Raw genomic sequence first — 23496 nt, 5'->3', positions numbered from 1 at the left:
GGCTTATTGGAAGCCCCTAACATAATCTGTTTAGAGCACCATTAAAAATCTATTTTCAGTGCTAAGTTCATTTTATTACCAACATGCTATAAAATGCAATGCAATTTTGGTGCTGCTATTCCCTTTGACTCGGGGCCCCCACCACCTGGCAGATACACATTGACCTATTTTTGGAAGCAATGAAATTTAATAGTGTCTCGTCCTTGGGGTTAACTTGAACCTCACAGCAGAAGCATTTTAAATGGATGGATGGATGGGCTGGTCCCTATGGAAACAAAAAGACTGAGGGAGAATTTAACATTTCCCTCTCACCCTCCAAGAAAGATGGGGATTGACTGAGATTATTATATCATACCTACCAGCCACTTAATATTTAGATGTTAACTGAATAAGTTTTACATTTGCCCCTCTCCCCTCTTTCCATTTTTCCCAGTGGTCCTGTCCTATGGCTTTCCTGGGATACAGAACTGTCAATTAGGGGGCTTCCCTTGAATCCATTTAGACCTATTCATTAATCAATTTCCAAAGGAGCTAATGTTCTGCCATCATTAAAAATCTTCCTTTGAAATCTAAATAAAGGAAGGTTGGGGGAAAAGGAAGCCTCATCTCATGAAGTATCAGGCTTGAGATTCAAATCCAAGTCTTCTACCCATCAAGCACCTACCAAGTGGGATTCTCTCCAGTGCCCTTGGTCTATGTTCTCTAATTTGTCACATTATGGAGATCAAGAAATTCAGGCATAGGGAAGGATACAAGAATGGATAGAGTCCAGAGGTTAGAGTCAGGAAGACCTGAGTTCAAATCTAGCCTCAGATATTTCCTAATTGTGTGACCCTGGGTAAGTCAGTTCCCCTCTGGTTCCCTTGGTTTCCTCAACTGTGAAATGGAAGTCATAATAGCCTCTATCTCCCAGATTATGAGGAAGGATCAAGTGAGATGACATTTTAAAGAGTTCAAAACAGGTTAACAAATATTTGTTTCCTGCTGAAAATCGAACCCTGATTACTGGCGAACCTGGAACAATGCCCCTGAGGGTCCCTATGTATACTCTGCCTCTTAGACTTACTATCCAGAAGACCAGATCCTTAATGACAACAAGTCATCTACAAAGTGAAAAATAACCTCAAGGTATTCTGATCCTTTAATGACTGAACATAAAGGGAAGGTCCATAGAGCAAGAAGTGAGCATATCCCATTTTTCAAAAGAACAGGGATGATGTTCAAATTCTGGAGGCAGAGCCAGCTAGAGGATATAGTGGATGAAGTATCAAGTTGTGGGACATAGGCAAATTACAACCCCACTGCCTCACAAAAAGAAAAAAAAAGGCAAAATAAGTTCTGGAAGTAGTGAATAATTGAAAGTGTTGTATTTGGAACTCAAATTTCCTCCTAAACACTTCTCACCTCAGGGACCTTGGGCAGTTCACCAAGTGTCTCTGGACCTCAGAAAGAACCAGCCTTTTCTAGCTAAAAGAGCTAAAGTTTCTCATCTAAAAGATGTCAGCATTCCTATTACAAGGAAAAGGTGGTGTCTTGGCTAAGAACTCCACTGGAGGGCCTGGAGGTGACAGCAACAGGAACAGCCTAGCAAAGGGGAAAGTCAAGTTGACCCTTGAAGGGATTATCAGGGAGAATTAGACCCATGGGAGAATGAGACAGAGGCAGGAGAGAGCCATCATCCAGTGGTGTCCCGGCTCGGCAGAAAGTAGCACCATGACCTCACGAGAAGATATTCTGCTATCCGTGTTCTCTGGATAATTGTCCTTATTTGTGTGTCCTTGCACACATGCACACCTGACACTGGGTATATTTGTGGGTAGGAATGTGTCTTGGGATTGTGGAAGAAGTGATTTTTGCTTGCTACTTTTCTTGCTATGCTATTTCATTCAATGCCTTTATTTTGATTTGTCTCCCCTGGATGACCAACAAAAGTAAACACATTGGTGGGGACCTAGTTTTGATACTACAAAGTTGGCGATATTTTCATTCATTTTTTCCATGAATATAGGTTGGAGTGAATGTGGACCCAGAATACCTCTCTTCAAGGATAGCCCCAGAGAATATACATACTGGGAATTAGAACTTCAAATTTTGTCTGCTGGGACCAAGTTCTCAGTTTCTTGAGAAGACTTTTCACTGATATTTGCAGTTAACGCCCAATTATTTGGTGATCCTACAAATTAATTTTCTATGGTTGCTGAGAAAGACCCTTTCTATTTTTATTTATGAAGGTGATGCTTCCTCAGCACCAGCCTCCATGTTTATTCACATCTTCTTGCACCATCTCCACCTTTGTCTTACCAAAGGCATTGATTTGGAAGATGGCCATTTGAGGTACGACTCTAGATGACCTTTAGGCATTTTAATGTCCATTTTGAGAAAGAAAAGAACTGTTTGGTGTCCTTCACCTGCTCTTTGTGAAAGGATTGAAAGGTGAGTCTGTATGTGAAGATGAAAAGCTCCTTGGAAGTCTTTGACTTGTGATCATTCAGCAACTGGGAGCCTATGGATATTGCAATTTTTTCACATGAGGACATAATCACAAAACTGTAGATCTTTAGAACTGGAAAGAATTCTGGAGACTTTAGAGATGAGAAATTGGAGGCCAACTAGAGAGATGTGTGAACTGAGTCTAGAGCCTCAGTCTTCTAAAGCACAGGAAATGATGCAAGGCAGTAATGAAGGTGAAATACCATTTTTCAAAGATGCATTTGTGGACAATGCATTATTCTATATGCTGCTACATGTCTCCTGGTCATATCTGAATATGTCATCCCCCTAGCTGGATGGATGGATGAATGAGAAAATGTAAAGATTTTTATTAATTGCTAACTATGTGCAAAGAAGATACCTCAGGTTCTCCCTGCTAGTTTTGATAATACAAAGTTGGTGATATGTTCATTCATGTTTCCAAGCTAGACTTAAATTTACTTGGTGACTCTAGATGTTAGATTAGGAACACCAACTAGCTGATGCCATCTATCCCTCTTGGCCACCTAGGACAGCAATGCCGCTCTTATGATTTTGGTAGCCTAGGTTTGTGTCCCTCCGGGTTCATTAAAATAGTTATGATTCTTTAGTCCATCAAGTCCATAGTCACATTCAGTAGCATACAAATGACCCCTCAGGCAACTAAGCCCACCCATTCACTCACTGGCCTTTCCCCACTAAGAATGCTCAACACTTAGCATTCATTATATTATAGCAACTAAGCCTCTGGTCGCTGTTTCAAAGTGCTGCCCCCACTCCCATGGGGTTAGCATCCCCTATAGAATATTTTTAAAGCTGGTGATACTTGCCTGCCACACACACACACACACACCCCACCAGTGACTAGAGCCATGCAAATTACAACATTCAATGAATCAGCTAATGGCGAGTTAAACATCCAACATGCAGTATTGTACCACAGTGGAACAATAAAGCAGTTCTCCAAACAAGTAACAATAAAGCAATTATGCAGATTGGTAAATGCAATAATAACAACACTTAACATACCCAGAATTGGAAAAACAAAGCAATAGTATCTGATAAGGCAAAGCGACTTCCCATTTAATAGTGACTTCCCATTTAATAGTTACTTAATCCAAGAATGAAGCCAGCTGAGTTCACCTGAAGCGTGATCGCTTTTCCTCCAACTCATCGTTTCCCTGGTGTAGCAGACCCATCCAAGCTTGCTCAGACGTCTTACTTGAGGGCAGACCTTCCCTGGCAGCCTAACTAACCCGTCAGGACTTTCTCTTTCAAAGCATATCATTCGCCCTCCCTTTGAGAGGTCAGGACTTTCTTTTAAGCCTCTATTGATTCAAATATGGCCATTTCCAACCAAAAGAAAGACAATGTTTACTTCACTCCTTTTCCAATCTTCTCTTCTCAACAACTTTAAGCCTCATATTCTCTACTGCATCAGACAGCCTCTCAAAGGAAGGAAAGGGGAAAATGAGACAAGAAGAAAGGAAGGATCTCTCGACATGATCCAGAAAGACAAGTTTCCCTGTGGAATATCTGTGGGACAATCCAAAGCTTCAAGAAGAGAAAGAACCAAGTCAGGAACTAGAAAAGAAGTGGAGACTTGGGGAACTCAGGGACTGTGGGTGACACCGTCTGTCACAGGAGAAAGATTTAAAGGGAAACATCTTGGGGCCATTCTTAATGGAGAAGTCATTGGGTGAGATTCTGAGATTTGGATCAGGAAAGGGAAGGCATGATGTCACCTTTTGGAGTAGGGGCAGCATGAGGTATTTTGGAAGAGGCAGCCGGGGGAGAGGAAGGTTGGCCAGGCTTCTCAGTAATCCATTAAGGAGACCAAGGATCAAGACTGTTTATGGATTGTTTAGAAACTGAATGGTTGCTAGAGATGACTAGCTAGGAAGCTAGAGACCTGAATGAGGGAGGCATTCTCCAGAAAGCGCCCATGTGGTGGTGTGTGGCCCCAGGAACACAAATCAATGGGAGTCAAAAGCAGAAGCAACTTTGATCTGAGTCTTGGTGTGATCACCTGTCCTAAAGGTAGAACAGAGGAGGTGAGAAATTTTACTTATAACACATGCATACACACACACACACACACACACACACATCATTTTATAGTTACCTTTATTTTCTCATTTAGTGATTACGACAACTCTTTGCACATTGTGGGGAACAGATCATTATCTCATTTTATAGATGAAACTCAAGTTCAGGATATTAAGTGAGTCACTTAAGATAATCGTCAGAGGTGAGATTTGAACCCAGGTCTCATGGCTCTAGTTATTACAGTATGGTATATATATTCTAAAGGAAAGATATAATTAACTTGGTGGAGTTAGATCAAGAAAAGGCTTTTGAATATATGAGATTGATATTTTTCAGTTTTTGCTTAAAGTAATGAAATTTATTTCCATGCTATCCACTGCCCTTGTGCAGACCCTGATCACCTGACTCCTGGACCCTGGAAGTAACTCACAACTGTGGGGAGGCAGATGTGGACCAGGGCATCTGGAGATGGCCCTGGACGTGAGGAGGCAATCTGGGTTAAGTGACCTGCCCACAGCCACACAACTTTTAAGTGTAGGAGGCAGATTTGAACTCAGGTCCTCCTGACTTCAGGGCCAGTGCTTTATTCACTGCACCGTATTCATACATACACATGTTTCCCTACATATTTTCCTACATATACACACATGTATGTGCACATGTATGTTGATGTCAGGTGTGTGCATTCTATAAAATAGGTGTTTATGCTGTATGTTTTATGTGTAAGTGCAGGTGTAGGTATCAGTACATACTGTATTCCACACCCTTAGCCCCGCACCTCTGCAATGGAGAGAGGGAGCTGCATTTTGACCTCGAGCCCTTCTCCAGGTTATTTAGGTTACCTGGTCCTTTTGTTTCGGTCTCAAGTCTCATTATAGTCACCCTTGCCTTTTCCTCACCAGCTTCTTCTCTCTTCACTGTTGCCATTATTATCAGTCTTTCCAAGCTTCTCTGAAGTCTTCCTGTTGGGCGTTTCATACAGGCTGGTATTATCCCATATTACCAAAGCTCATTGGGTCGCTCCCGCATCCCTGGGTGCCCACATTGTCCCCAGTTTTCTGCTATGGCAGGAAATGCTCCCATGACCTCCTTGGGATAAATGTGGATTGGGGTGGACTTTGGATCCTATTTCCCAGCACTTCTGAGAACATTGTACCTCGGGAATCTCATCGTTCAACTCTTCCCTCCTATGATGCAGGCTGCAGCCTGAATATCCCATGTGACTCTTGTCATGGACTTCCTCCAGGGAATCCTTCCCTCTGTCAGGGAGCCCTCCTTTCTTCGGACATTGCAAGATCCCAGCGCTGCACAGGCTCTGACCCTGGTCATCCCCATTCACTTTCTGTGACCAGTCCATCTTCTTTTTCTGTCATTCCAATGAAGCAAGGTCTAGGGGGCATTCAGGAGGCCTGAGACGGCCTCCCTCCACGTGGCGCCCCAGGGATCCCACTTCCAGGACAGTCAGAACAATGTGGAGAGACTGCAGTGGTTGTCTGGACATTCTGTAACTGGCTCAGGGCTGCTACCCAGGACAGGGATTTGGAGGGGGTGCTGGTAGAAATCAGGACTGAGGGTCTCTTCAAAGTCTTGCCTCAGCTTTGGCTACAGTCATTGGTCAAATTCCTTGTCCTCACTCTGCTGGTGGCTTGACTCCTTGACTCACAATGGCCAGAGAAATAATGCCAGAAGAAATGTGGCTTCAGGGTCTTCTCCCCTCTGAGGCCTTGGCTTCTGTCCCATGAAAAGTGGACCCTGGGTCTTGGCCTGAGTATCTATTGGTCTCCATTCTGGGTGAAGTGATTGGGAGTGTAAACATTTGGGATTCCCAGAATCTGGGTTTTACAGCTACTCCAGCATCAGTGCCTCCTGACCCAGCTGTTTTGGCTTGTTTGTTTTTGTTTTTGTTAGACAATGGGGTTAAGTGACTCGCTCAAGGCCACACAGCTAGGTCATTATTAAGTGTCTGAGGTCAGACTTAAACTCAGGTCCTCCTGACTCCTGGGCCAATGCTCCATCCACTGTGCCACCTAGCTGCCCCTGGCCCAGCTTTTAAGCTGTTTTATCTATGAACACTTAAAACTGCCCTAGCACTTGGGAACAGCCTGAATGTGTGTGTGCATTTATGTAACTATACTTGGATGCATGTGCACAGACATCATGTGTATGCATATAAAAGACATGCACATGAGTTTTTATAGATATATAGATATTTATCTATACATGCACATTTCTGTGGGTATTTGTATCTTGATGTTAAAATAGAAGACATCAATAAAATAAGATAAAGATTTTTAAATCATTGCAATTAAAAAGAAAATTATAGATTTATATATGTAATATATGTAAATACAACCTGGCTTAAAATAAAATAAACTTGTTAAAATGTGAGCTAGTAAAAAGAAAATAAAAGTTAACTATAATGGAAATATTTTAAATATTGCTTATTGTTTATGTTGGTACTTCAGCTTGGTGGCACAGTGGATGGAGGGCTGGACCTACAGTAAGAAGTCCTGAATTCAAATCGAGCCTGAGACACTGAGCTGTGTAATCTTGGGTAAGTCACTTAACCTCTGACTACCTCAGCTATAAAATAAGAGCCATAGTAAAGAGTAAATGGGAGGTGGTGAATCTTAGCTCTCAGATTTGTTGTAAGGACCAATTGAGATAATGTTTAGAAAGAACGTCTTACAGTGTTGGGCTCCATAGAAGAGCCAATCACGATTTTTATTTAATATCACTATCATTTCTCAATAAATCTCTCATGATTCCTCTGATCATTTCCAGGAATAAACAAGTTTTTTTTTTAAAAGAGGGAAAATATTTTGGCAAAACTCACCAATATTGACCATTCCTGACAGTCTGTATCATGGTATTCCTTATCCATAGTCCCCACTTTGCAAACAAAGGTAGAGAGATGAATTATCTCAACTCTGTTGTGCAGCCTGGCTCAGTCATCCTGGCCACCCAATGGTCAGTGCTTGTGTTTTGTTGCTTGTTTTGTAATCTTTCTCTTTGCATTGGTGTAGTCCTGGGGGAAGTCATTTTCCAGATCTCACTGGACGATCATCTCTTAGATCTGAAGCTGGAGCAGACTTCAGGAGTCATATATCATCCACTCTCTTCCAGAGGAAGAAAGCAAGGCCCACAGACAGGAAGTGACTTGTCCATGGAGCCACGGACCCATATGTGAGCTCTCCCAGCCTTGGTTTAGTCCTCTGAAAAGCAGGGAGGCTGAACTTTCAGGATGGGTTTGGGCCCCAGCTCCCCATTCCTTTCTGACTCTTAGCTAGGCGCTGAGCATGTGCCACCTCCAGCCAGCTAGGCTCAAGTCAGCCGTCCGGCGGTGACGTCATCTCCCTCTGTCACCCGAAGGTCAGCCCTGCCACGGCCTGGCCGCTGCTCTGCCCCGGCCCAGTCATCAGGCTGGAACTGGTTGGACTTTTCCATTGCTGCGTCCTATTGCACAGTGGAGTCTTCTGTGTGGGTCCACAGTGCTTCTTTCTCTCCTGTGTCTCTCTCTGCGTCTCTGCCTCTCCCCGTGTTTCACTGTAGGTGTCTCTGTCTTTGTCTCTATCTCCCTCTCTTCCCTCCCCTCTTCCTCCCCTTCCCCCTCCTCCTCCCATCCCTAACCCTAGGGGAGCCCTTCATTGTTTCTTGATTGGAACATAGGAACTCATCCTATCTCCTTGTTAAAACAGTGTCCCGGGCCAGCTAGGTGGCGCAGTGGATAAAGCACCGCCCTGGAGTCAGGTTCAAATTCGGCCTCAGACACTTAATGATGACCTAGCTGTGTGGCCTTGGGCAAGCCGCTTAACCCCATTTGCCTTGCAAAAACCTAAAAAAAAAAAAATCCCAGATGGAGTCTGACAAAAAGTCAGACTTGACTAAAACTGCTGGATGTCTCCCAGATTTGTTCCTATCTTCAATGTTGTTCTTGTAGAAATCATTCTCCTGCTTCTGCCCACTGCTCTTTATCAGTTCAGAGAAGGCTTCCAAGTTTTCTCTGCAACAGTCATTCTGTCATTTCTTAGCGTCCGATCACATTCCACCCCCTTATGTGCCATTGTCCAAGAGGCTATCCTTTTATTTTCCAATTTGGAGTTGCCTCCTGAAAAGCCACTGAGAATAGTTTTGTATTTCTGTGCCCTTTCCCCCTTTCTGGATTTCTTTGATGTAAAAGACTAATAGTGATGTCACTGGTCAAAGGACACGATTTGGTCTCTCTCTGGGCCACCTAGCCAGACTGGATCCTTCTCTTCTCTCTGCTGCCCTCACATGCTCAGTCTCTTTCCCTGCTCTTCTTCCCCTCGTACTCCCCCAACAGCATCCTCTGCATCTCCTTCCCTAAAGGCCCAACTCCTCCATCCAGTTCTCCGAGGTGCCCTCCAACTGACAGCAGCCTTCTCCCTCGGCCCCCAATCCCTCTCAGTCTTTGTCCTGGCCCTCTCTTTTGCCCCTATTTCGTGCTGGGGCTGCCCTGGGAAGCACGTTGCTTAAGCCCTCTAGCCCTCCCCCTGACATGACGGCCCAGGACTCTTCCATCCCCATGTGTCTGTGAAATCAGACTTGATCCTGAGTGGGATCTATGAGCGATCTTTCTCCGCCTAGCACCTCACACATTTGCTCACATATAGAGGGTGTTGTGGTACTGGACCGAGATAAATTTGCCCAGCAGTTTGGGATTTGAATGGCCGTGACAGGAACTGAGGACAGAAGGCCCCGTTGCCAACGTCCCCCTGTGGCTCCAGGGTTTTGTCTGGCGCTGTGAGACCGGGTGAGGTCCCAGGCCTGAGCGGAGGATGCCGCTTCTCTGGAGCAGTTAAACTGTTCTCCAGGCCTCCCCACGCCCAGGCCTGGCCCTCCCCTAGTAGACGGGCCTGTCCGGGGCAGCTTGTCATACCTGCAGCCTTTGCTGCTGGGCTCCATGGGCCTGCAGCAGGATAGCAGCCAAACCTCAGATGTTTGGGGTTTCCTGGTTCCATGACCCCGGGCAGTCTTTTTCCACTCAACAGCGGTTCCAATTATTTTATTATTGGATTTGGTAAGTCTGATTGCACTCTTTGGCACTCAGCTACCTGGGCCCATTCCAGTTCTAACAGATCTGGGAGTCTAATAATAGAGAAAATCAGAGCCCCAACCCCCACCCCTCCCCAACTTTCCAGGGGGATTCGTCCCCAGCATCCTGCTCCCAGAATCCTCTGGCCCCTTTCCTGCCAGAGGCTTCCACCATTCAGTCACCGGACTCCGAGAATGTCTAACTCCCCTTTCGGGAGGCCAGGACTGGGAAGCGGAGCGGCCTTCGGAGACACGGCCAGAACTGCGCAATGAGCAGAGGCCAAGCTGACCTTGGACTGCCTGATGCTGGACCTTTCCCAAGGCTGGGGTTTGTGAGGGCAGCAGGCCCCACCTACCCCATAAGGAAGGAAAGTGAGAGGAGTGAGATACTGGGAGAGCCGGGGCTGCTCCTGTCACCTGGCTCAGGCTAGAAACAACAGGAACTTTCTAGACTCCAATCCAGTAATAAGTGGTCACATGCAGGGCTTCTCTGGGGATGTTCTGACATCAAGCCATTGGAATGGGGTTTCCTTAAAAAGATAGAGGGCTCCATCGAGAGTCAGTTATATGCACACGGAGCAGAGGTCTTCATTTGGTTCTATATTACGGTATCTGTGTCCTAGAGAATCCACACTTCCTGGTGACCTTTCCTGCCACTGGGCCAGGTTCAAGGTCACAATGGCCAAGTTCAGGCTCCTTCCTTTCTTTTCTCTCTTCTCTCACTCTCCCTGGGGACTCTTACCATGGGGGAGTTTCTTGCAGAGACAGAAGGGAGGAGTCACGGACAGCTTCACTATTGGGCACTTCCAGTCTCCTGCTCTAAGGTGAAGCCAGAGTTTCTGCCACTGGGTCAGGACTTAGAGTTGGAAGGGGCCTCGGGGGCCCGGGGAGCCCCTTGTTTTACAGATCAAGAATCCAGGCCTGGGATGGATTTCGGGAGCCACGGTATCCAACCACTTCATTTCACAGATGAGAAAACTGAGACCAAGAGGGGTCAAAAGAGGAAGAATCTAAAACTGGAATGGACTTCAGGGACCATAGTGTCTAAGCACTTCATTTGACAGATGGGGAAACTGAGGCTGAGAGAGGTCAGATCAAGAGTCCAGGACTGGGATGGATTTCAGGGGTCAGGGTGTCCAACCACTTCATTTTACATATAGGGAAATTGAGACCTGGGAGGTAAGTGACTTGACCCAGGCTTCACAAGTAGCAAGGAGTAAAGCTGGAATTTGAACTCAGGCCCACCATGATACTGAAAGCCACAACCTGTAAATATGGAGCAGACCCAAGCTTCCATCTGCCTCAACCTCCTCATTTTACAGGTGGGGATTTGAAGGCCCAGAGAAGGGGCAGTGCCTCACCTCACCTAGGGTCCCCCATGTAGAGCTGAGCAGAAAGGAGCCTCTCTTGGCACCATGTCCAGAACCCTGTCCATGCTCCTCAAACGAGGCCCTGGACTTGTCCAAGTGCCTTGGAGGGCCCGGCTTGCCAAAGAGGAAGCATGAGGACTATCTATCTCAAGGTGGACCTCCATGTACACGTGTGCCTCTCCCTGGGCACCTACAGCAATCCTTGCTGAATAAAAGAAATGAGGCCTGGATTCCCCCCTTTTCCCCTGAGAAGAGGGAAGGGGATTTCTCTCTCTCATCCCCCTTCCTTGCCAGAATCAGAGTTTGTAGCATCATAAGGTTGGTTGTGGGGAAGCTCCTCAACCAGTTCATCCAAAGGTGACCTTCCCAAGGCAGAAACACCCCTGGTGGGGCCATGGTCTAAGCCATCCAGCCCTGAGTTAATCTGAGAATGCAGCTCTCTTGGTTATGAGTTGGAAAGAACCCCTCAGGAGCACTACTGAGTCAGGGTTTCTCTTTTCTACAAAGGAAGCATGGAGACCTCCAAAAGCAACCAGACAGAGCCAGATAATTTGAGGCAGTTTCTTACCTGGGAGCCCGCTTTCAAAGCAAAGGTTCTAAGTGCTGACCTAGGGGAAATGGTGCCGTTTTCTGTTCCGAAATCTTGGGTGATGCAATTCTTTCTGTATTTCAATACCTCATGAGGCTGATATCTTTTCAATTTCCAAAAAAGAAGTGAAATTCCTCTGGGAATTGCTGTTGGCCTCAGAAAGGAAAAGAACTGGGATTCTGAAGACTGGGCTTTGAGATCTGAGTGTGCTTAACTGGCAAGTCTTGGCCCCCTCCAGACCTTTGTTTTCCCATCTGTAAAAATGGGGAGGGCGGTGGGGGCAGTAGGTGGCCTCTCTCTCAGATCTGACTGCTCATTTCTGGCTTATGATTGGTGAAAGTCTGGGCCGGGCTACTTTGGATAACTGGGATGGTCTTCTGTTGCTAACCAAATGTTCGGTTTATTTAGACGTGGAAGGACAGAAATTCTTAGGGTCATCTACTTCATGGGCCACGAAAGGGGTGACACTCTATAGCCTGGTGTTCAAACTCTAAAATCTGATGCAATGAAATATGAGAGTGCAAAATATCTGGGTTTGTGTCCATACTATGAATAACGATCACAACTGGTGCATGACTAGAGGGAGGCTCACGTTATTGGCAGTCAATTGGCCTAGAGGTCAAATCTCTAGTGGGGTTACTAAGACTAGTACAAATCTCTAGTGGGGTCAATAGCACTAATACAGATTTCCACTAATACAGATCATAACTGATCCATGACTGGAGGGAGGTTGGCATGACTGGCAGTAAATTGACCTGAAAACCCAGAGAGGCCAAATCTCTAGTGAGGTCACTGCCCCTGAGTTGTCTCCTTTTTATTCCAAGAAACCTTCAACAGTTACATCTTCCCAAGTCCCAAGTCCCATTATGAATGGGACTTTGACCCTTCTTGAGACCATAAGTGGAACAGCATTTGGGAATGAGATTCCTTAGCCAACTCTCAAGGAGAATGGGGATGGGAGTGCCGCAGTTAGCAGAGGATGGACGACGGCTGGCCCAGATCTGGGAGGAGTTGTGGCCCCCGCCGCAGCTGGAGCGAAGCAGTTTTGTAGTTTTCTTCATCTGCGGGGTCTGTGCTGAAGACCAACGAAAGCAGCCACAGTCCAAAAGGTTGGCGCTGTGACGGATTCCATTATGCTCAGCTCTTATAGGTTGGAAGCAGGCATGATCTTCTGATTGGATTCTGATTGGATCGACTCAGGCCAACGGTGCCCTTTAGGCTAATGACCTGGGTCTGCCAGCCAGATGGGGAGTGAGAGACCGGAGAACCCGAGGCAGCTTGGCACTGTCTGGAATTTCCTCTGCTGAAGAGGGGAGCACCCAACCTAGTGAGTGAACCAAGATCTCGTCTGGGAAATAAAGGCGTTCCCATGGCCCCACACTGAATGAGAGAGTTCCCATGATGAGGGTGGGTCCTAGTATACCACAAGTAGAATTTGAATGCAACTCCCCTGAGCCCAAGCCCAGAATGATACCTGCTTGAGGAAGGTGAGGCCTCAGCCTCCTTCTGAATATTGAAATGTAGACTTCTTTACTCACAAGTGAAATATGCCCATCCATCCCCCTTGGGCAGCATGATTCACTCTTGGCCTGATGGTTGGCCTCTGCTTGTATGCTCTCTGCTCAGAGTCCCAAACTTTTTAATATGTGTGAGTTCATCATTAGATAGTCGATTTAATAAATCAGTCGGTTTCCCATGTGTGCCAGTACCTGGGGGGTCAGATACAAGGCAAAGGATAAAAAAAGTCTTTAGTCTCTGAGGGCTTATCTTTTAATGGGAAAACACACAAACATGCATGTTCAAACATGAACATTCACTTACACATATATGCATAACTACATACAGCAAAACAATGCCTATTACACCACACACACGTGTGCAACTGTGTACACAATGCATGCAAACACACACGAACAACTTGCAGCATGCACACAATGCACACACAGTCCATACCACTGTACATCACAGCCTGATGCAGCATGCATGTGTTTACATGTACACCACAGCAATGGAGTGCATGTGACATGCCCACACATACATATAATGCACACACATCTAGCTGTGTAGAATAAACAAGCACAGGCACACAGATCCTATGTAGACACCTGCGGATCCCATGATCTCATTCAGCCCTTCCCTTTCACCCAGGATGATACGAGAACTAGAAAGCCGTGGTGAAACAGGAGGCAAGAAACACAGTCAAGTACAAGCCCAGATCTTCTTGTCCCACATTCAGGGGGCTTTCTGTTGTGGGGAACCCTGTGGGACCTTGGCAAAGGGACGTCTCTTTCCCGGGCCTTAATTTCTTTGGTGAAACAATGTCCTCCCCAGGCCTGTGTCGTTTCCCTTTGCTTTCTTGCTATTCTTTTTATTTATGTTAAAGTCAAGTCTGCTGTGCTTCTGATTCCTTCACGCGGCATCAGTTTCCATATCTGTCGTCACATGGACCACCCACCAAACTGACAGGCATCTAGGTCGCACCCATCCTTGGCTTGAACTTGCTGCTCTGGAAGTTTGGGTGTCTATGGGATCTTTATATATATATTTTTAAACAGGGGCGTGTGTGTTTGGCAGTGGGATCTGGGGGTAACAGTTTTTTTTTTAGGTTTTTGCAAGGCAATTGGGGTTAAGTGGCTTGCCCAAGGCCACACAGCTAGGTCATTATTGTCTGAGGCTGGATTTGAACCCAGGTACTCCTGACTCTAGGGCCGGTGCTTTATCCACTGCGCCACCTAGCCGCCCCACAGTTCGTTTTTTAAAGTAGGAATGAGACCCCTAGTTTTAAAACTAAAGCCTTGGGAAGCCAGGGATCTTGATCTGTTATTGGCATAAAGAAAAACTTGCTAGTCATCCAAAAAGTGGGATGGTCTGAATCCAGAGAAAGAGCCGTGGAGTTTGACCCAAGACCGAGGACTATTACCTTCAATTTAGAAATAAACCTGATACCTTATTGTCTGACCTTGCTCTCTCTTATACTTTCTGTTTATTCCTTAAGGATCTGATTTCTCTCTCATCACACTCAATTTGGATCCATGTATACCATGAAAACAACGGAAAGACTGACAAATGGCCTTCTGTGAGGGGTGGGGGGAAGGAAGTAAGATTAGGGGAAAAATTGTAAAACTCAAAATAAATAAAATCTCCTTAAAAAGTGGGATGGGCATCCCCTAAAAGTAGCTGACTCCCTCCCATTGGAGATCTTGTCATAGTTTATAGACAAACACTTGTTCCATATGTTGCGGAGGGAATAATAGCGAGTTATTCTCCTGGAGAAAAACTAAACCACCAGGGGTTGCCTCAGTCTTGTGTGGACTACTAGGAAGGTATGTAAAATAAGGATTGACCGGAATGTCAGAGAGTTGCCCCAATAATATACTTTAAAATTTTTTTTAATTTATTTAAGGCAATGGGGTTAAGTGGCTTGCCCAAGGCCACACAGCTAGGTAATTATTAAGTGTCTGAGACCGGATTTGAACTCAGGTCCTCCTGACTCCAGGCCAGTGCTCTATCCACTGCCCCACCTAGCCGCCCCCAATAATATCCTTAAGTACTATTCTCTTTTGGAGGAAGTGCCCAGTAGTAGCTGCATATATGATATGCATCTGTTGGTGAAGGCGTCCCACACCCGGTTTACACCTGTTACCTTGAATGCCTGCGTGGGAATTAGAAATTTCATCATTCACCTTTGAGGAACTGTAGACAGGTGAAACCTAAATTGTTTTCCAAAAATTTTCCGCTCCCCCTGGGGCCAGTGAACCAGAGAGAACTGAACCCTTTCACATTCTTTCCCTACAATTCCACATCCAACATCTCGCCACGTGTTACGAATGGCAGTTCCATGAGGGCAGCCCTATTTCATTTTCCACCTGTATCCCACAGTGCTTAGCAAAGAGCCGGGGGGTGACTGATTTTGCTCATCTGGAGGTCCTTGGTCAGTTAAAACTTTAAAACCCTTTCCTCTCTACCCTTTGGGAGTCCAGGTCATTCAGCCTTTTTGACAGACCTCAAGAGGAAGGGGAAGTCACTGCCTTCTGGAGACTAGATTGAATGGTTAGGATGAATTTCCTTAAAATAGGCTGACATTCGTCTTTTGGCAGCTTTTACCCACTTTCCCTAATTCTGCTTGGTTTCATATGACCTTCCTTGAATTGTACGGCCATCCCACACCCTGGAAGTCTTCTCCAGACTCAATCTCCCACCTCCTCATCTCCTCCCTCCTAGTCAACCTCCTGGGGACGCACAGAAGCTATTCATTGTCCTATTTAAAACATCACACCCAATGCTGCATACGCTCTCATACGTGTGGTCTGGCCAGGGGGCTGAGTCGGATGTCCATCACCTCCCTGTTCTTTCTCTACCTTTGTCTCTCCCATCTCGGCTTCTCTCGGTCTCTCCCTGTTCTGTCTCTGTCTTTGTCTCCCTCTGTTTCTATACCTTTCAATGCAAGCTCAGAGCTCATTATCTGCTTTGGCTCCCATATCACATTCTTGCCTCATATCAAGCTTGCAATCTATTAAAACTCTCAGATCTTTGTCAGATGGCCTGGCTATGTAGTTTTTAGGAATGAGGTTGAGATAGCCCTTCTGCCCGGTCAGGTCGTGCCTGGCATATTCAGTTCTGTGGATCAGGATGGATCTATAGGATAGACTGGGAGGTGTGACTGTCTGGTGAGACACATTCAGTTCTGGGGGGGGGGGCATCAGGACGGACAAAGGCCATGGTGTTGGCGCACCTGTTGATGGTACTAGACCCGGGAAAGACCTTAGCTTAAAAAGGCCATGGCCTTGCGCTGCATAACCAGGGCCATCTCCAGTGACTTAGCATAGTACCCCTCCCTCAAATTCAACTCACTCGTTTGTCCTGGCATCACCTCCCTGGTGTCAGGGGCTTCTTCAAGAACAAAGAACAAGCCACAACTGGGGACGTTGAAGACATGGAAGAGAAGCCTCAGCAGGGACAGGCTCACGGCCTTCCAGAATCAGAAGATCCATTTCTTAGACCGAGGCTGAGCTACCAGCTGGGGCCAGGAATGGCCTGGGGTGGGGGAGGAGGAAGAGGGCCAAGAGGAGGGTTTTCCTAGGGGAGACCTGGGACAGTCAGCCTTCAGTCAGCGGGCCGACTCTGCATTGGAGGAGGGCTCCTGGGTCGTCTTTTCATTCCCTGCTGGCTGCGGTGCCCTCCCCACTTCAGCATCTTTTCAAGGGTGGCCATCCTCATTATTCAATGAGCTCCAGAAGAGCAGGTTCCAGTTTTTGCCTTTCTTTTCACCCCGGACCCTTAGTGCAGTAATAAGCATACAGTAGGCACTCCATAAATGTTTATTGAGTGGCTGGTTTATTAAGCACCACCTGTATACCAGCCAAGCACTGGGGATACAAGATAGTGCCCCCAGTCCTGAAGGAGGAGGCAGCCTGCCCCTCTTCACTCCCCAAACAGGACCACAACCACCACGGGACTTTAGAGCAGGGGAAGCAGAAGACCTGTGCGGGAGGCTGATGGCTTCCTAGAAGCCCCCCACCCCCAACTGGGCCGGGTGTGGGGGAGGGAGAGCCGGCATCCCTACACCTTCCTTTCTGGCCCACTCAGAGCAAGCGACTTTGAACCCTGGTTCAGCCCCCTGGACAAGCTTGGACAGATCCCTTCCTTTGCCTGTCCCTCAGTTTTCTTGTGGGCCCTCCCCTAACTGCACCCCCACCCCCACCCGGCCCTGTGTGTGTGTGTGTCCGCATGTGTGTGGGGGCTAAAGGGAGGCTGAAATGGATGTCCAGCACCTCTGCCCCCCAATGTCTCCACCTCTGTCTCCCCTGTCTCTGCGTCTCTCAGACTCTCCCTCTTCTCTGTGTCTTTGTCTCTCCTGACTCAGTTTCTCTCTCAGTCTCTGCTGGGAGGCAGAGCGGGAGAAGCCCTCAAGAAGCCGAGGAACCCTGACCCCCTGGAACCCTCAGCTCTCAGCCAAGACTATCTCACCCCATCATGCTCTGCTCAGGCAGGGCACCCCCACCCCGTCATGCCCTGCTCAGGTGGGCACCCCCATCATGCCCTGCTCAGGCAGTCACCCCCACCCCGTCATGCCCTGCTCAGGCGGGCACCCCCACCCCATCATGCCCTGCTCAGGCGGACACCCCCATCATGCCCTGCTCAGGCGGACACCCCCATCATGCCCTGCTCAGGCGGGCACCCCCACACCCCATCATGCCCTGCTCAGGCGGGCACCCCACCCCATCATGCCCTGCTCAGGTGGGCACCCCCACCCCATCATGCCCTGCTCAGGCGGGCACCCCATCCCATCATGCCCTGCTCAGGTGGGCACCCCCACCCCATCATGCCCTGCTCAGGCGGGCACCCCCAGGCAGCCGGCAGCTCTCCCCACTAGATCAGACTCAGTAGGGATCTCCTGCCTGCGCTCCCTGCGCCACCTGCTGGTCTTGCCTGGGAAGGACAGCTGCCCTGCTGTCCCCGGTGGTGCCCACTGGTCATATTGCAGAGGTGGATGAGGACCTCCCCATCTCCCTGCGGAATAATGAGGAAGCTGAGGTCCAGAGAGGAGGCGACACTTGCCCAAAGTCACCCTGGGAGTGCTGGGGTGGGACTTGAACCCAAGCCCTAGGCCTCCTTCTACTCTAACTCTCTTGCTCAGCCCTTCTCAGCACCACATCCTCCCTCCTCTCCAGCCTCTGCCTGTCCGGCATCTGCAGGAACGAGAGGCCAGCAGTCCAGGCCGGGATGAAGGGGAGGAGTCCCATCCAGTCAGTCCGTGGTCCCCCATCGCCACCATTGTGTCTTAGAATGTTCTTCCTCCCCTTGAATTGGACTTTCCTGGTCCACTACAACAATAGACACGATTTATGGGACACTTGCAAGTTCACAAAGCATTTGTGACAATCGCAACTCATTAACTCTCTCACACATTAACTCTTTAAATTCTCACAAAATTCCTGTGAGCTGAGTGCTATTATTAATATTCCCATTTTACATATGAGAAAACTGAGGCACAGGGAACTTCTGGCCTGGGTTCATGCTCTCTCCTCAGCTCCTTCAGCCACAACATGAGGGGGACATGCCCTGAAAGTCAGGGGGCAGAGGGTGATGTGTGGGAGCCACCCACAGAGCAGTGTCACTGCGGGATGGAGTGTGCTGAGGAGGGCAGGAGAGGCCAGGTGGTGAAGGGCTCTTAAGCTAAGTGAGGATCTTCTATGGGTCCTGGAGTCTATAGAGAGTGCCATGGCCACATGTGTGTGTGTGTGTGTGTGTGTGTGTGAATTGGGGGTTAAATGACTTGCCTAGCACTACACAACCGGGAAGTGTCTGAGGCTGGATTTGAACTCAGGTTCTCCTGATTCCAGGGCTGGCACTCACTCTACTGGCCTCCTAGATACCTCCCTGAGGCCACTTTTTCTAAGAGTTCACAAACCTTTTATGTATGGCCCTGCAATTAATTCAATGGCCCACATTGATTAAGGGACCACTAGACACTGGGCTAGACAGTCCCTGACCTCAAGGGGCTTCCATACGTATCTAGAACTGGCCAGTGGGAGCCCTGCCAGGCTCTAGTGCCTGTACAGTGCAGGAGACAGACAGATAAAAAGAAGGTAAGTTTAAAACAGGAGGTGAGAAAAGACCCCAACATTTGGTGGAGATCACACAGGCTCTAAGCTGAGGGGGGGATTTGGGTTTTAGAAGACCGATGCACAGTCTCTAGAACCTTCTCTCCAACAGAAAGCTGCAGTTTGGACATCTACATCCTTCTGACTCTTCTTCCACAATGGGTCTTTGTTCTCCAACAGGATTTCACAGTAAGAGCCACACAACCTGCAGAAGGCCGTTAGGTCCCTTCTTCCTTGTCTATAAGGACTCTTTGCAAGAGGGTGTATGAGATGATCAGTACAGAAGAAAAGAGTCACACAGAACCCATGGACAGAGCATTGGTGTCCAAGCTGAGGATCTGGATTCAAAACCCACCTCTGACTATTATTGCCTCTGTGACCTTGGGCAAGGTGCCAGCTCTTCAGAGGCCTCATTTTCTTCCATAAAATGAAAGGGTTGTCCTAGAGGTCCCTTCCAGTTTTAGATTTGGGTGACTTAAGGAATATCTGAACAAATATACAAGGGTGTCAACAAGTCCTAATATGATGGGCCCACAAAAAAGGGATGAGGTAGCTGTTGGGATGGGGAGACAAAGGAGAGAGGATGGGAATAAGTGGCCAGCCCCTATTTCCCAATTCTTATGGGGAGTTTGGAAGTGGTGGCAGGATTCAGACTATGGGGCATGGTGAGTTGTGATGGACACTCGTTCTGCAGCCTTGGGAAGGGTTGGGCCAAGGGGTCATGGCATATCACTATTGAGAAGGATGGGGGAAATTGGCCAACGAGGAGGCACCCAAGGAGGGGTCCTGAGGTGGCTTGACCTTCTGACCTCAGCTGGGAGGCCCACCAGCTCCAGACAAAAGCACAAGTCTTGGCAGAAACCTGCGTAGCCAATGTCTGCGAGGGTGTTCCCTGGCTTCTCCCTTCTAGAAACATCTGCATCCACTTGGGTCCCACCAGGCTGTGGGATACACTTGCTGCTCCATTTTGGGAGAAAAAGCAAGGGAGAAGACTTGGTGGGGCAGAGCACTGGCGGTTGGAAGGATGGCAAGCCCTTGCTTGGTGGTCTGTTGTGAAGCATGGTGGGGTCTACGGAGGGTGGTACAAACAATCATGTGTGTGTGACTCAAAGTCGAGAAACGCCAGATTGACGCCAGGAACGTCCAACAGAAGAATGGTGTTGACATGATGGATGGGAGCCCAGCCTTCTTACCCCACTTCTCATGATTGTTTGGGGCTGGAATAGAGGCCACATTTGTCACAGTCTTCCCCTGCCCGGCCATTGGACTTCTTGCTTCCCCCTTTGTGGGTGCGGGCAGAGAATTCTGAGCTCTTCCGCATGGACTCTCAGTTCTGGGATGATTCGTCTTCTGGAGGGTCCTGCAGCCCCCCAAAGCCTCTTACAAGGCTGATGACACAATTAGAGGGAGCCTCCTCTGCTCTGTGCTGAACACACTGCTGTGACTTTTTCTACTCTCTCATACTAGCTGACCACAGAATGGGAACTGGGACACGGGTTCGTGGTGACTTTGAACAAGTCCTGCCCTTCTGCATGAGCCTACCCCTCCCGCCTAGTATTTGTTGATCCAAATCTTCGTTATTTTTCCTTCCCTTCCATTTTTACTAGTGTTCTACAAAACCTGCCAATATTTTTTAATATCAGTTTGAATCAGATTCACATTCTCCTTGAAACCCCCATAAAGCTGAGCTATGCGTCTTGGGACAGATATAAAGGGAATGAAAGTTTTGGCTCAGAGGGAAAAGTTGTTTGTGGTTTTAGTCATTCCATGCCTTTGTCTCCCTTGCTTTGGGCTCTGGGATAAATGTCCCTCCTGCTTCAGACAAAAGCCCTGCTCCCCGCTGCCTTTGGGGTATTCGGCACCTCTCCTTCTTGGCCAACCACACATGCCCAGGAACTCACTCAGATGTTATTGAGAAGGTCCATGGGTTCTCACTGCTGATGGCAGGTTACAGTAGGTCTCCTGCCTTCATGGGATCAAAGGGGCCTCATGGCTTTCTGGTCTAATCCCCTCATTTTATAGAGGAGGAAACTGAGGTCCAGGAATTCTGTTCTGAGTCCTACCAAAGGTCACCCAGGTAGTAAGCAGGGGGACAGGCAGGTTTTAATCTTGCAAATCCAGAGCTCTCCCCACTGCATCTGCTTCCTGGCAGATTCTCTAATGGCCCATAGGACCCAGTTAAGCTTCTGAGGGAACTTTCTCTCTCTCTCTTGGCTCTGCGCTCTGACTCAGGAATCCTGGGACAAGTGTGTGTGGCAGCTGAGTGGCTGGAGGCTGATCCCCCTCCAGGATACTTCTTAGAAGCTTGGCAAAAAGTAGGAAGGAAACAACCCCCCCCCAATCATCCCAGGATGAGCATCCATGAGTGCTAATGATGGAGAGCACCCCTGGAGTCCTTGGTGGTCCAAGCCTGTGGGCTCCTCTGCCGAAGGGCCTGCTCCACATCTGCTTGAAGAGGGCTCAGCACCTCCCACCCTTCTCTGCCCACCTTCTTCCTCCCTGTCTTTCTCTGGGGAAGGATGGAGGGACCCCAGAGATTGAAGCCACAACCCTGATGCTTTGGGCCTCAGATAGACTTTCTAAGAAGGGAATGTGGATCACTAAATGAGAGAGAAGCTCATCTTATAGGAAAGACTCCAATTTAAACATGTCACTGGTAAAGCAACACTCTGGGGTCTACCTCACATGTTGTAATGGGGCTACAGGCCTATGGTTTAGAGGATCGTGGAGGAAGAGCAGGAAGAGACCTCGGGCTATCCAGTCCAACAACTTCCAGTGGAGGAAACTGAGGGCCAGGGAAGGACTTGGCTTCTACTAAGCTCTCAGTGGCAGAACCACCAGGATCTGGTGACACCAGTGATCCCTTGTTGAGGGCTAAGGTTGTTGGTTGGATGATATCACACAGCAGGCTCCCGATGGGGGCTGCAGACACATACCGTGCTCCCTGGGGTGGGGGGGGTGGATGTCCAGGGACAACACTGGACAACCTACCTTAGCATCTGTACCCAGGAAATCATGCATATTCCTGAGAGGTCTGGGGCAGTCTGGCAGTTTCCTTCCTCATAGTAGTAATTCAAGTCTCCCAATGCGAGTCTCTACAGGAGATCTTGGGGGCTAACTGAACCAAATGCTGGCACAGTCAGCAGCACCTTTCCCATTTCTGAATCCCAGGTCTTGATGTGTGGGGAGGTCCCATTCCATGAGCTTCCTTGGGTGTGACTCCAGGGCCCTTGTGCCCAGAGAGCTGGAGGTCCTTAGCCCCTTCCCCAGGTCCTGAAACCTTTCTGTGGACACCCAAGTGTGGCCATTGCCTCTGCTGAGCCCTGGGGAGGCCACAGCTGCAGCCACCCACAGCTGGAAATCTCTTCCAAGCTCTGGGGGAGTTGATTGTGGGTGAAACAGAGCACATATTTTTGTCTTAAAATAGATTTTATCTGGGAAAAGAAAGCAGATGGGGATGGAGATGAAACGTGGGCTGCTTTGGGGTTGTGTGTGGTATGGGTTTCAGCCACACAAAGAGGCACAGGAAGCAGCACGGGGTGAGTGTCTGGGCCCCTTCCCTCCCCTTTCTCCCTTTAGATTTGTCTGTAAAGCTCAGAGCATCCCCTGTCAGTGGTGACACTCACTGGGAAAGCCTGATCTTGTTAGGAGGAAGGAATGGGGGCAATTATAGGGAGCAGAAAGCCAAAGGTAATTTAAGGGTGTGTAGGGGGCCTCACTCTTGGCAAAACTCTGTGGGTCCAGAATCTGAAGATCCTGATGCTGTTTTTCTCTTGATGTCTGAACCTCACAGGCCTGCATCCTTCGGAAATTGCCACACATAGAAACTTGATCCCTCAGGAAGCTGTCTTCATTGAACTGGTCTGAAGATAGGTTTTGCTGCAGGGGTAAGTCAAGAAAAGGGAAAGCCCTGGGACTCTTAATAACCACTGGGGAGAAACTCTCTTCAGATTTTATGGGGATGGTTGGATGGATGAAGAGATATGGAAAAGTGATTTAGAGAAGCAGCATAAAGTGGTGGTGGTTAGAATTCTGCACTCAGAGTCAGGAACATGGTAGATTTCTGACACTTAAGAGCTCTGTGACCCTGGGCAAGTCACTTAACCCCTATATAGCTCATTTTTGTTGATCGATCTATTAATTAGGTACTGTCCCCTTCAGTTGGAGACTTGTTCTTTTTATGTGATATTCCATCTCGGTTTTTGCCTATTTGCCTCTCACGCCTGGAATGCCCTTGTTCTTTGCCTCTTAGAATCCTTAGCATGCTTGTAATTCCAGCTCAGGAACCTTCTCCTTAGCAACCAAGGCCTTCTCTCAAGCTCCTGAGCCATCAATGCTCCCTTTATCTCAAAAACACTAG

General features: G+C 48.0%; 1 long non-coding RNA gene across 1 annotated transcript; it reads left to right on the top strand.

Moving 5' to 3' along the window:
• Positions 1–42: 42 nt before the first annotated feature.
• Positions 43–22981, top strand: LOC141490227 (uncharacterized). Its single transcript, XR_012469099.1, has 3 exons — positions 43–1128; positions 6984–7072; positions 22930–22981. It is a non-coding gene; the product is annotated as an uncharacterized LOC141490227 (long non-coding RNA).
• The last annotated feature ends 515 nt before the right edge of the window (positions 22982–23496 follow it).

Source organism: Macrotis lagotis, chromosome 5, assembly GCF_037893015.1.
Source record: "Macrotis lagotis isolate mMagLag1 chromosome 5, bilby.v1.9.chrom.fasta, whole genome shotgun sequence".
NCBI lineage: Eukaryota > Metazoa > Chordata > Mammalia > Peramelemorphia > Peramelidae > Macrotis > Macrotis lagotis.
This window is presented reverse-complemented; position numbering and strand designations above follow the sequence as displayed.